Here is a 15222-nt window from a genome sequence, read left to right as displayed (position 1 = left end):
AGGAATTCCACAGTTAAGAGTCAATACTTTGAGCCAAAACATTAACTCCAGAAGCTTACACTTAAAGTAAAGCATGGGAAGGGTAACCTGTGAGCCCTCAATAACCAACTGTATGACTTTGGTTGAGGTCATTTCCATCTCTGGGCTCCAGGATCACCAAGGTAAAAATGAGGGGTTTAGACCAAGTCCCATCCAGCTCTGATTTTCTGTGCTTCTATATTTCTTCAGCCCAGAAGGGTACTCGTTATTAGCTAGTAGGTGCTATCTAATTTGCAAGGTTCAGAATATGCAAATTGTGAGAGAGAGGAGGGGGAGAAAGATGTACAGAACAGGAGGTACTGTCTGGGGCCAAGTGTGGTAGGGGCACTAGAGCCAGGGGTCTTGGGCAGCTATGGGACAGAGGCAGTAAGAAAATTAGGGTACCCACAGTTGTTGAAGCACAGAGTATACTAAATGACAAAAGTCACTTACTTTGTAATTTTGCAGTGCTCAGACTCCGTCCTCCAGATTCACACACAGACCCATGCATACACATAATCTCTCTCTCTCTCTCAGTCACTCTCACACATACACTCTGTCTCTCCAAATACACAATAGATTTTACCTTTTATTTCAGTGATCAACCTGGCATTGGAGGTTATAAAATAAATACTTCCCAAGCTCATGTTATCATAGCAGTACTTGTTAGGAGATTGAGTTTAGAGAAAAATGAGCTCATAGCTTAGGAGAAGGGTATTTTTAAATTGCTACCTTTTATTTAATAACGTGACTCCTAATAAGACACCTGAAACAATCTGGGCCAGGTAAGAAGGTATGAACCAGTTTATTTTAAACTCAGTTCATTTTAGGTAAATTGGATTGCACCTGGAGATGCTGTTTGTTTATCTTTTATGACAAAGAGGGCAGCAGCTGATAGTATGGAAAAAGTTCCAGTTAAATCATCTCTAGATCTCGGATGGCAGAGAGCTCAGAGACTGAGCTTTCTCTCTGGGTGCCCTTTGGTTTATACTCACTTCCCATGCTTCAGTGGATCTCATTTTCATAAGGTTCAAAGACACATTTTTTTTTATTAAAATGCTTACAACTTCACCAAGTAAATCCTTTGAAATCGAAGTGCACCTGTTCTTCTCTTAGGCATTGGGGCAGTTTTTAAAAAATAAAGCTGTATATCTGCCTTAAAATGAAAAGCTATTTCATGCTGGCTTATCATCACCAGGTATTTGAGGGATAGGGGCTGGGAGATATGGCTGTAAATCTTTCATAAGTAGAGTGCCAGCCTTCAAGGTCAATATGGAGTCATTTTTAATCCTTTATTCTCCATTCTAACACATACATCCACACACATTAAATATTGTCTATGTAAGTGTGAAAAATTATCAAAGATAGTCAAAACTAATCCAATCCATAACTTGGTTAGATCAAGACTTAATTTATTTACTCTGAACATTGTGAATATTGAAAAATTCCCTTCATAATCCAGAGGTGTTCAAATAGCCTAATGTGCAGTGTTAGGTTTTGCAGGATATAAACAGGGCCCACATAACAAATAAAGAACATCTTTCATCTTTCTATAGATGGTCACTGAAGGAAGGAAGAAGAGGAGGATGAAGAGAGGAGGGAATGAGCAGAGGGAAGGCGGTGAGGACAGAAAAGACAGAAAGAGCTTGATGTTGGTCAAAGTGCCAAGAAACAAAGATCTAACCTGACTTCTTTTTTTTTAAAGAAAATAATACGATCTTTTTATATTCTAAAAGTAAGTAAAAATGGACAGAATTAAAAGTTCAGCAGTACAGGCACTTCTAAAATACTTCCCTTTTCTCATTTAAGGAGCATCCCTAAATGGAGGTCTGTAGTTGAAGGTAGTCTTTATGAGGATTTGTTAGATGTAACACACTTAAGAGTGTCAAATACTTAGTAAATACTCAATATATGGTAGCTGCTATTATCATCATCATAGTCAACATCACAGCCATCATCATCATCATCATTATATTTTTGCTAAGATAAAGATTTTACGTGGAAAACCATTCCTCCCTCATTGTTTTTTAAACATATCCTCAAAATACTTTAAATGTCAGGTTTATGTTCCTAACTACTCATATAAAACGGGATCATCTCGTAAATTGTGACCTGTGAGCTAAATAAAAATAAGTTGCATGTCTCATCTTTTCCCTCTGGGGGCTAAATGTTTCCCACTCCTCATAACAACCATTTTGAAGACCAATTACATTTTTCTTTTGTGACTTAAAAAAATTTTTGCCACACAGACATAACAGTGCTTCTGGTTAATCTTTCTCCTGAGAGATCTGCATACAGAGAGCAAATTATCAATTATTGTATCAGCAAATAACTCCAGGGAAGCCTCCATCTGCATATGGCACTACTCTAGACACTGTACACACACAATACAGCAATGCAATCTCTGCTCTGTGAACACTAAGAGAAGTCACACCCCCAGACATAAGCGATATACAGGCTAGGTCTACTTAACATTTCCACTCATCTGCTGGCCAGTCAATTCAGCCAGAAAGCTTATTCTTAATCCCATGCAGTTATAGCTACAATCAAGCAAGCACAAGACTGAATAAATCAACAACCACACAGCTTTGTTTCAGACCTCAAATTTTTAAGTCTATCCATGGGTCTTTGTGATTACACGGGAGAAGATGGTTATGGGTTTAGACAGGAGAGAATATTTCTTCCTCTTACAGGAACATTAAAAGAACATTCCTCTCTGTTATCACAAGAAGGTCACATGTGAAAAAAATTTGACTGATCATGTGTGAACCCAGGAGCAAGCAATGGAATTCTGGTATTGTATTAAGGGTCTCCAGAGAAACAGAACCAACAGGATATATGTGTGTGTCTGTGGTGTATACGGGGGGTGGGGGAGGTGGGAGGGGGAGAGGGAGAGAGACAGGGAGAGAGAGAGGGAGAGAGGAAGAGAGAGAGAGGCTTATTATGAGAGAGATTTATTATAAGAAATTGGCTCATACCATTATGGAAGCTGAGAAATCCAGACCTGGAAAAGCCAAGTTTGAAGACAGGAGACCAATGTCCAGCTGAAGACAATGAGGTAGAGAGAAAGTATTCTTTCATACTCAACCCACCCACATTGGGAAGGGGAATCTGCTTTACTCAGTCTACCAATTCAAGTGTTAGTCTCATCCAAAACACCCTCATAGACACGATCAGAAACAATGTTAATCAAATATCTAGGCACCCCATGGCCCAATCAAGCTGACATATAAAATAAACCATCACAGGATCTAAGGGTTGATCAAGATAGATGAAGGAGTAAGCTGCTCACATGCTCACACACTTACCTTCATTCACCATCTACCCAAATCTTTATTCACTGGCATCAGTAATAACCCAAGTTTTGTCACCTATCAGCACTTTCTGTTTCCCCCTGCAAGTGTCCATAAACAGATTATTTAAGGTTAGGAGAGTGAGAAGAGAAGACTGTTTCTTTAACCCACTCATTAACCTTACTCCGACTGGCTGCACTGAGAACCACTGAATATCTTGACTTCATTTCTCTCCCCAGCCACTTGATAATACTGGGCTCTGGTTAATGCCTTAAAGACAAAGGGCAGTTCAGCCTAGAAGGGATGCTCCCAGGACTTTAAAAATAAGCCTGTGCCAGCAATAGGCTATCATATCAGGCAGGATAAAATTAGACTGCCTTTATCTCATTTTATAGTACCATTCTATTGCTATCATATAGCTAACTTCAGTTCTTATTCATGACTCCACTTTCGATATTAACTCTGCACAGCTAAAAATACCCTCCTGACCTGCAAAGGATTGCTTTGAAGAGCAAATAAAATAAAGCACCCAATAAGCACTCACTGATGTTTGGCCCTTAAACTCTCTACTTGATTTGGGTCTGGCTTTGACTACACTTTAATCCATTTTTAATTTGGTGTCACTCTCTACATTCAAAGGATGGACCACTATTGGACTACAGCAGAGAACCTTTATAGAAATATATTGAAGACTCTGGTTCCACCTTTTCTTCTTCTTCCCTTTCCCAATGCCAGGATTCCTTCTCCAAACAGCCTGGCTCCTCCAGGAGCTATAAGAATGATAGGGTATATGAGACACTGTGTTCAAAATAGGCATTCTCCTAACAGATGGTGCAGAATGGTGAGTTGAAGGGAGAAAGCCATTGTTAGGCAACATTTCAAACAACAAAAATAAGTTGTGGGGGCTTGGGGAGGAAATCGTGTTTTGGTTCAAAGCAGCAAATTACCTAGATGGCTTACTGTATCTGACAATCTAAGAATATCAAACTATCCACTGAAAATCTGGCTACCTAAGCTGCTTTTCCCAACTGCACATTATTTGCTCAACAAATTTTCTGCTTGCAAGTCTCTGAGAGGAAATTTCAAAATGCTCTTTTCACCACTAAAGAAAAATAGATATTTTTTTAAGTGACTATAGAAAGGATCTGCAGAAGGAAATACCAAATTTCCCTGAAACTTGGAAGTTTCTCATGGAAATAATTATAGCTATCTATAGAAAACAATGTCTTCCACTAATATTGATTAAACATGATAACCTAGATAAATCACCACCACCAATAGTATAAAATATGTATTATCTCATCTAGAACCTCAAAGATTTAAAGACACTTAATGCCTTTCTCATAGATGGGGAAGAATATTGGTCAAATCTGTTTACATACGGAATTGGTCACAAATGATAGATGTGGGAGACCAAATTCTCTGTAAGACCAGCTTTCATGGCTAGAGGGAACCAACTCAAGGCCAATTGAATCCTCAAATATTACTGTTATGGCCAAACCATAATAATCACTGGTCATTGAGCAGATTCCAAGCTGTCTTCTGGTATAGATCCACCTTATCTTGAACAGTGAAATGGCATGATATAGTGGAAAGAACATGGGCTTTGGCGTTGGACCTGAGTTTAATTTCTGCTTCAGGCATTCACTAGCTGTGGGCATTCAGCAAGTTATAAAACATTTCTCTTCATGTTCCTCATCTATAATAGAGATAATCTTATTTATCTTCAAAGGATTGTTTTTTGTGGAGCAAATAAAATAAAACACTCAATGAGCCTGGCACCATGTTACGTGTCCAATAAATGATAACTTAAAAAATGAGGGGGGGCATGCTACGACATGGATGAACCTTGAAAACATAATGCTAAATGAAAGAAGCCAATAACAAAGGATCATATGCTGTATGATTCCATTTATGTGAAATGTCCAGAAGAGGCAAATCAATAGAGACAGAAAGTCGATTGGTGGTTACCTAGGACTGGGGATAGGGAGAGGGGAAATAAGAAATGACTGTTAATGGGTTCAGGGTTTTCTTTGAGATGATGAAAATCTCAGTCTTTTAAATGCTATATTTAGATCATTTATATTTAAAGTAATTATTCATATGTAGGGATTAAGTCTGATATTTTATTGTTCATTTTCCATTTGTTTGTTCTATTTCTTTTTCCTCTGTTTCCCTCTCAAGGCCTTCTTTTGGTCACGTGAACATTTATCAGCATTCCATTTTGATTTATATTTAATGTATTTGAATTTTATAATTTATCTTCATAGTGGTTGCTCTAGGTGTTACAATATATATGCTGAATACATCTGAGTCTGCTTGTACCAATGTTTTACCACTTTAAGTGAAAAAGATTTACATCCATTTAAGTCCCTTTATTCTCCCCACTGTTAAAATATAAATATCTGAAGTATTTCCTCTATATATATTAGGCACCACAATCAGATATTATAATTTTTGCTGCAACTATCAAACAATTAAAAACTTGATGAGGAGGAGGCAAGTCTATTATATTTACCCTTATTTTTACACATTCCTTATTTTCTTCCTTTCTGAAGTCCCAGCCTTCTTTTGTTATCATTTTATTTCTGTTTAGGAAACTTCCCTTAGCCATTCTTTAAGGGTAGGTATGTTGGTAACAAATTCTTAATTTTTAATTTGTGACTGTTTTACTTTCCCCTTTATTCCAGTATTTTTGCTGTATATAGGATTTGGTGTTGACAGTTCCTCTGGCTTACATGGCTTCAGACAATATAAATTCACTGACGTTTGTTATCATTGGTCCCCTATAGGTAATTTGTTGTTTCTCTCTAGCTTCTTTCAAGATATTTTCACATTCCATTTCAAAGCCAGCAATAGTGTCACTCCAACCTCTGCTTCTGTCATTATATTGCCTTCTTCTGCTTTTGATCCTCTGACTCTCTTTTATAAGGACCTTCTTATATTGGCCCAACCTAGGTACTCTAGGATAATTTCTCCATCTTAAGGATAATTTCCCCATCGCTAGGATAATTTCTCCATCTCAAGGATAATTTCTCCATCTCTAGGATAATTTCTCTGTTATTCTGCTGTGCATCTTTATCCACCTCATGGTCTGGACTCCCAGTTCAAAATTTATCTCTGGTGTCTACTGATTCCTGGTATTGACCTTGGTTTAAGTGTGGACAGTGTGAATTTCTCTATCTTTTGGTTACTCTGGAAGGGTAATATATATAAGTGCATACATAGAGTAATGAGGAGTCTCTGTACCATGGAGAGGGGAAGGGAAGGACATTTAATCCTCACAATGAACTTATAAGGTAGATACTATTAATCCCATTTTGTAAATGAGGAAACAGGCTCATAGAGGTTACATCACCAATTTAGATCACACAGATAGTAAGTGACAAACCATAATTGAGAGAATGCTGTTGTAACACTGGGTTCCCTGAACCAATTTATCAAAATTAGGCAAAAATAACCTGCTAGGTGAGCTGCTAGGTTCATTCAAATCACTCTCTTCCCTCCATGGCACTTGGGCCAACTTTGCAGTTTAAACTGTTTCACACTTTTCCTCCTCTCTTCATCTCTTTCCCACCCTGCCTCCAAAGCAATAGCTTTCTCCATTGCCAGAAACATTTGGTACAGCCTGGGGTGCGTGACTCTATATGAGTACTTGTAAGGAGCTTTTCCACAAACATTTACAGCTCTAAAATGGATCATTTCCTCAGTCTTATTTGTGAGTAGACTCTTGAGAGCTGAGATTTCCCAATATGCTACTGATAATATTTCCCAGATTTAAACAGCCAAGGACAGAGTGGGAGCAAGTCAGAATCCTCACCTCGGGAATGGCTCCTTCCTTGATGCATCAATAAAGCCAGTCTGCTGACCTTCTGGGAAGGGTGCCAGGCTCAACTTTTCAGTGAGACCTTGCCTAGACCTTATAGAGTTCTGAATTGGCTTGGCATTTTTATTAGATACAACTAATATTTATATTTTTGCTTAAGTCACAATAACTAAAAAGATATTGCCCAATAATTTGAGAAAAAATGTTTTAGAGCTCTGAGACTCAATTCTATGACAGGCTGTGTGGCCAAACCCTGCCTTCACAAAAGACACAGTCAGGTACAATCTGCCTCTAAGGCAAACAACAATCCTGGCAGTGAAGCCAATTACAGGGGTTGCTTTGGGCCAAAACCAAAGGAACACAGCTGTTATGAAGCACTAAGTCATTCTGGGAACTTAGCAGAGGTATCCTAGAACTTAAGACCCAGATAGTGAAGTCCACTCTCCCTTACTGAGTTGGCTGCTGGCTCAGGTTTGACTGACATTTAGGATGTACTCATGTCACTTGCTGCTAATAAGACTGTATTCTGGCCTAGGGTAGCTATTTATCATTTGTCCTTGACTGAGTCCGCTAATATAAGATAGCTGTGGAGGGCAAGTGGTAAGTATTAAAAAAGACAAAACTGAACTTCTATTCATTCAAGTTTGATACCATCTGTGGCAAATAATTCTATAAGCAGACTTTGATTATGTTTTTTTTGGTTTTGCTGCCAGAAACAACTTGGAGTAGAACAAGGGAAGGAAAGGTACCTGAATCCTGTAAACAGGTAAGTCTGAATCATAAGCTCCAAAAGCAGAAGCCCCAAACACATCTAAGAAGCCAGGCCTACCCTGCCACTTGATAAATACTAGCCAAACTCAAGGCCAAGGTGAATATAAGAGGTCACCAGACCAGAATCATAAAACTCTATTGAGTACTACCCCGTTTTGTGCTCCATTAAGCACAAAGTGATCATAATGAAATTGTTTTAGAGATAAATCAAGCCATCTAGGCTTAGATTTAATTGGAGGGAGTGATGTTGATCCCACCTGCCTGAAGTAGAGATTCAAAATCTGATTTTTTGGAGTACAAAAAGGAACCCATCAATCTGGCATCTCTTCAGCCAGCCATTTGCTCTGGCAATGGCAGAGGAAAAGGAGGAGTGAGTACAGGTGGGTGGGTGGGATTCAAGGATGACTCATGGTTTGCAGCCCTTGCCCCCAGTGCAGCCTGTGGAAATCACAAATCTTGGCAAGTTGACCACTAGTCCTGGAGCTGACTGTAACCATGGAGATATCACTCCTCTATTTAGACCAAAAACCCAGGGGCCCCCAGTCCCTAGAATATATAGTACTAATGATGTTGTCACTGTAGTGGAGGGCCTCAGGGAATTCAACTATAACATGAACCCAGGTTAGGTTTTCAGATGTACTAGTTTCTCTTTTCCATGGCTACATACTTGTGCAGGGCTGATGACCCCACAGAAGGAACAAAGGGATTAGTATATATAAGGTGACACTCTGGCCCTTAAGTTCCAGAATATAAAGAGTTTATTGGTCAATAAACCAACCACATACTATTTGTTGCAGAAAGGTTTTGGTTTTGTTTTTAAGACAAGTCAGTACCTATATCATCTTGCCAAATAGTGCCAAAATAATGAGGGCCAAGGAATTGGTACTTACTACATGTCCACTATGTGACAGGGTACTATGCTGGCTTCTTTACCTCTGGTATCTCCCTTAGTCCTCACTATGTATCTGTGTGGAGGGCATTATTAGCTCTGTGGACAGGGCAAAAACAACACTACAGCTCAGAAAGATCAGGTGAATTGCCCAAGGTCACACAGTCAGTAAGGGTTTTATCTGACTCCAAAGTCAAAGTCAATGGATCATCATGACTGTTGAGAAAAATCTTCCAAGAAAATAAAATCAAAGCTCTAGAGTGATGATAGAAAGATTCAGAAAGTCCAACAACATTCTTTTTGCTGCTACTCCTTCAGTAACACACAGTTGACTCCCTATGAGGCATCTAAGAGCTCAGCCATGCCCAGACTGGGAGTAGAAGATCCTCTCTTTGCCTCAAGGTCTATAATAGAGCTCAGCTCCAAAGTCAGTTGACTCTGGGCCACAGTGATGTGTTTCAGCTTCTTCTGAGTTCTCTCCAGTATGAAAAAGCTGCACCCCAAAAGACAGGTCCAACTCAGTTATAACCACAGGAAAAATCAACTAACCACATTGAACAAGCTGAATGTTGTTGGCTGTTTTCTTGAGCTTCTTTTCTGCCACACATTCCCCTATGCCCACCGTGACCTTTCTGTGAGTTCATACTCTGTTAGTAGGTACATGGTTGGTGAGTAACTCAGATGACCAGTGAGAAGAGGGAGTAAAGCCTGTTCTGCCCTCTACGCCCACAAAGATACATTAATGTTGTTTGGAGTCAAAATGGGTGATCCAGTCTTACTGCACTGTTACTACTTCTTGGTTCCAAAGAAGCTGAGGACTGTATGACTGGCTGACCATCCTCCCTACTGCCTTATGAATAGTGGTAATGATGGCTGTACTACCACCACAACCCCCTTTCCTTAGAATCAAGTCCAAAATAGGGTAAGAATTTTAGGTCTTAGCTCAGTTCCCCTCAAGGAGTTGGGAAGGTGGGGATGAGGCTAGGAGATTAAGCCACAGGGAAAGCTCCTAGTCTCCTAAAATCTGTGATCTGGATGGAGAAGGAGGAAAATCCCAGCTAATGGTTCAAGAAACAGGAAAAGTGGGAATTTTCTTTCAAATTCGGGAAAGCCCACTCCAGTGTCCTCTGCCTTAACCAAATGAGCAAATTGAAAAACTAAAAAGTTGATAGTAAAAGTGACTGAAAGTCATCTGGGCCTATACCCAGATCTCTCAGTGTGGTATCCCAGGGAAACATCTATATAATAACAATTGGCTCTCATTTCTAAATATATCTAAAGGCAACTGGTAGGTCCATTTGGGTCAGTTCATCACCAACAGTCAAATGAATTCAGGGAGTGCCTACATGATGCAAAAACACAGAAAAGTGGGTCTAGTTACTCCAAAAATTAATTGAACAGACATAAAAACATTTGAATAGTCTTTCATGTCTATTATTTTCTTTTATTCTCACAATATCCCTGTAAGATAGATAGAGCAGGGACTCTAATTTGGATTTTACTGATGGAAAAACAGGCTCAAAGAGACCTAACTTGCCAACTATCACCCAAGGAGGTGATGGTAGCACTCAGACTAGAGCCCAAGTGTCCTGATTTCTGTGAAGATACCAGATGTGACCCCTTTGCTGAGTGCATTTGTGCTACTACCTGCCTTAGTTGACATGTCTGGGCTTTATCTCTTGCACCTGAACTTAAATTACCTGTTTTCTGTTCCTGTAACCTTGCCAGCATTCCACTGGTCCACTGGAATTACAATACCTGCCAATTCCAAGTTCAATTACCTAGGCTTCCAGTTTTAGTTTTCCCTGTCCGTTGCCACTGATATATATTCTTGACCTCTATCCCCATGTAATAACCACAAATTGCTTTCAAGAAGGCAGTGGAGCATAGCAGTCAAGTGCATGTGCTTTGGAGTCTGACTGTCAGGGCTTAAAATATTGGCCCTACCACTTATTCCTCATGTGACTTTAGCAACTTGCATAACCCCTCTTAGTCTCAGTCTCCTTATCTGTGAAATGGGAATAAGAATAATACTTATAGGGTTTTGTATCATATGAGATAAGACAAAGACCTGATCACAGTAACATACGTGATAGAATAAAAGCTTTGACTCTTGAACCGGAGAAAACTAGGTTTACAGTTTTACTTCTGCTACTTGTGACCATGAACAAGTTGCTTAACCTCTCGGTGCATTAGTTTACTCATCTGTAAAATGGGGACAATAACAATACCTATCTAAGTAAAGTCACTGGGAGGATTTAAGAGAAAATACATCTGAGGTAACCAGTACATATTCAGTACTCAATAAATGGTAACTATTGTAATTATTTGTATTTTCAGCCTCAATGCCTGCCACAGTGCCTAACACATAATAGACACTCAGTAAATATTTAGGGAGTGGAAATGAATCCGGAGGGACAAAATGAGAAAAACATCATCTCTCAAGAAATTGGAATGGCATGGACAAGTTAATGAGTGGGCTAAATGAGGATGTTCAATCCCTGCAGAGGTACTGTGGCCCTAGAGGGGACACTTTTTTGGCATAAATGTCAAGTTTCACTCATCTCATAGAAGGTTTAGGTGCCTGGCTTTTGTCTTTATTAGGCAGTCAGTGAGGGAAGACTAGGTGTGGTTGCTTGGTTTGAGTAAATTAATTTGAAAATTTCTTCCAAGATAATTCCCAGCTAATCAGATCTTGTTGAGACAAAATTAGAATTATATAGAGAACAAAACCCCATCCCTCGCAAACTTCACCGTGCTACAATTAAAAATGGAAATGGTTCCTTTGAATTTGTGGGTACGACAGAGAAGAAGTCAAACCAAAGCCTACCGTGATCCTGGCCCCTTGCCCTCACCAGCTACCGCTCTCCTCAACCAGGGCTCTTCCAAGAAATGCAGTCAGCACTTGACTTCCCTCAGTGTTATTCAAATCCTTACTTCTGATCCAGTGAGATCCCCCTGGATCCCTGCATCCACAGGTAGGAAGAGTGAGCAGTGAAAAAGGCTGTTGAAATACAGCTCTGCAAGCCCCCGGTCCCTGGGCTGTCAGCAAGAGCATACAAGTATGTCCAAGCACTGTCAGATCATTGTCTACTGTTTCTCAGCGCAGGCCAACAGTGAGTGAAGTCACTTGCCACTTGGCAATTCAGGGAGCTGCTCTAAGCCTGAGACCCAGAATCAGCCTGAGGCAAGATGGCAAAGTCTGGCAAGTTTGTCTCCTCCACCACAAAATTCCCATTTCTGAATGGCCAAGTTGACTTTCAAAACTACTCCAATATTCTCCCTCCTCTCACACCCTACTATTTAAGTGCTCTGTTAACCTCTGCCCAGTTCTGATACTGAGTCAGTCCATCCTGGCCACAATTTGAAACCTCATTGGCCCGAATCTCACTCAGCATTACTAAATGATTGAATAAGCTAATAAACTTATTTCTGCCCAGGTGTCAACAGCGGATAGCGGCCCCACTCACAAGAATGGCTTTGAAAGCAGCCTTCCATAATGCCTTTAGTTTAAAGAAGAACATTCCAGAAAGTCCTTGGACACCACAGAATTCTGTGGAGCTGGATATTCTCCAGCACACCAGCCCAGCAGCAATCGTGCTGTTAGATCCAGGCCTAGGCTCAGGATCTCTAGACACATCTGGCTCTCTCCTGCCAAAGGCTGAGTTGATGGATTGACACTGGCTGCTTCTTCATCAGTGCACTGATCCTGGCTGTCACTCAAGCAGACCGCAGTACACGGAAATTGAGTTTTTGATACACGAGTATATGGGCCCCATCTCAACCCCAACTTTATCCCTCCCGACTTACTAATAGCCCTGAAAGCCATAAAGAAGATGAGGCAGGAAGGGACAAGTGGATATCAGGCAAGCCAGCCACTTACAGCTTAATATGGTACAGGGCAACTTAGGACACAGCTCCTGCATGGGTTGGCAGCCCTGACCAAAGCTCAAAGCCCAGGGCGAGGCTGAGAGTCACCAGAAAGAATTGTAAACACTGCCCTTTCTGCTGGGTGAGTTGGGGAGTGGTAGTCACAGTTGATAAAGGGAAAGCTATAGGCTGCCTCTGATATCAAATGATGGAAGATGCAAAGTCAGGAGTAGCATTTGTTGGCATAGGGCAAACACATGAACAATAATGGCCACAATTTATAAGTGCCTGGCACTTCCCATAAATCATTCCTAACCTTTACAATGGTCCTGCAGGGTTGCTCTTATTGCCATTTTACATCTCTGGAAACTGAGGCTTAGAGAGGTGACGAATATTGGAGCTGGAGTTTGAGTTCATGTATGTCTGACTCCCAAAACCCATGCTCTTGTTACTCTGCCCCATTGCTTTCCTGCACCATGCTACTCTGTTTAATTGGGGTGAATGTGCTTAAAGTGCATGCCTCCAGTGATGATGTCTCTCCATTACCCATCCCATTGCAACAGGAGAGGACACATCTGCTGGGTGTAGGGAAGGGATACAGGGAAGGCTTCAAGGAGGAGGTTGCAAGAAAGGGAAAGACAAACACCATATGATATCACTTTTATGGGGAATCTGAAAAATGACACAAATTTTGTTTACAACACAGAGACAGACTCAGACATAGAAAACAAATTTATGGTTACCGGGGGGAAGGAGGGGATGGAAGGATAAACTGGGAGTTCAGGATTTGCAGATACTAGCTACTATATATAAAACAGATAAACAAGGTCCTACTGTGTAGCATAGGGAACTATATTCAGTGTCTTGTAGTAACCTATAATGAAAAAGAATATGAAAAGGAATATATATATATATATATATACACATATAACTGAATTCACTATGATGTACACCAGAAATTAACACAACATTGTAAACCGACTTCACTTCAATTTTAAAAAAAAAGGAGGCTGCAGCTGAGCTGAGCCTTGAAGAATGGGTAGAATTTCCATAGACAGAACTGGAGGGAAAGAATAGTCCTGAAACTGGCTATAGAGTACACAAAGGCACAGAAAGGAGCGGTGAAAGGCATGGACTTTGGAATGGGAAAGAGCTCAGTTTAAATCCCAGCTCTGCCATGTACTAGCTGCATTTAATATCGTTTGCCACCTTCCTATGTTACTGCCAACTTCCTACTCACATCCTCTCACATTCCCCCATCCAATGTGTAAGTGCCAGGATGCACTGGCTTGCACAAACTGTGCACATGTCTTCCCAACTCTGAGTTCAGTGACCTCACATATGTAGCTGGAAATAAATCATGACAGGAATAGTCACACCATGGAAATTGGCAAATGCTACAAACCAGAGGTTTTTTTTTTCCTTTTAGGGAGATGATTGTTAAACATTAACCAGCACACCACTGCATAAACTCTCCAGGGGTGGAGCCAGGGAATCTGCATGTTTTCAAAAGCTCCACATTAATTCTGCAGCCTGGCCATTCACAAAGCTTCCTGGGGCAGTGGATCTCAAACTTAGGCATGCATCAGAATCACTGGGGGGGGGGGGATTGCTAATATCTGTGCTAATACATGGTACTCCTGGGTCTCCTTCCTGAAATTCGGATTCAGTGAGATAGGAGTGAAGCCCAGAAATTCACACTTTTACAAGATCTCCCACTCCCCATGATTCTGTTGGAGGTGACCTAGGGCATTTTGTCTCATCACAGACACTGCAGGCAATAGAGGAGAGAGAGATGCAGGGCTCGCAGCTTGGGCCAATCACAGACATCTGAGAAATGAACAGAATTGCCCAAATTTCTCACCAGGTTTCCTGTTTTTACCAATGAGAAAGCAATTGATTAAACAGCTGAAGAGAAATCTTTCATCATAATGAAGGTGGCCAAAAAAAAAAAAAAAAAGAGCACAAGAACAAAACACACAAAGTAAAAGCTTACCAGTTAAGCAGGGCGATTTCTCTCAGCCATCTCTCTCCCCAAATCCCGCACTAGGTACATGCATAATGTACTAGAGAAAATTACTGGAAAGACAAGAATTTAGGAGAGACCAAAGTCTCATCTTGGAAAAGAGATGAGGCTTGGAGGGTGGAATGGAAAAGAAAGTTAAAAAGGCAGAGAAAGACAGTAGGTAAGCAGGCAGGTTCTGGAAACAAACAGGCTGGGTTTAAATCTCTGTCCTGCCATTTATTCATGGTGTGACATCAAGTTATTTATTAACCCTATGCCACACATTCCTTATCTGTAAAACGAGGCTCTTGTTAGTAACTACCTCCTGGGATTGTCATGAAAATTACATGAATTAATATTTGGAAAATGCTTAGAATGGTGCCTGGCATATATGAAACACAATATGTATTTGTTAAACAAATAAATGGCCAGTCAGAAAGGAACACATTCCTGAGGGCTATGAGCCAGACGTTGTTTTCATGGCTGAACTGGAGTCTGCCCACTTGCTTAATGAAAATAAAATGGGTAGGAAGTACAACATTGATCCCCT

The 15222-nt window shown here is 40.5% G+C and overlaps 1 protein-coding gene across 1 annotated transcript in view; it reads right to left on the bottom strand.

The window, feature by feature from the left end:
• The window catches only part of RTL4 (retrotransposon Gag like 4), a 158186-nt gene extending 143365 nt beyond the window's left edge, over positions 1-14821 (bottom strand). Inside the window, exon 1 of the mRNA XM_032474472.1 lies at positions 14664-14821. The gene's annotated coding sequence lies outside the window, so the exon portion shown is untranslated. The remainder of the gene's footprint in view (positions 1-14663) is intronic.
• Between the last annotated feature and the right edge of the window lie 401 nt (positions 14822-15222).

Source organism: Camelus ferus, chromosome X (genome assembly GCF_009834535.1).
Source record: "Camelus ferus isolate YT-003-E chromosome X, BCGSAC_Cfer_1.0, whole genome shotgun sequence".
Lineage (NCBI taxonomy): Eukaryota > Metazoa > Chordata > Mammalia > Artiodactyla > Camelidae > Camelus > Camelus ferus.
Note: the sequence above shows the minus strand (reverse complement) of the source record. Positions and strands in the feature narration are given on the sequence as shown.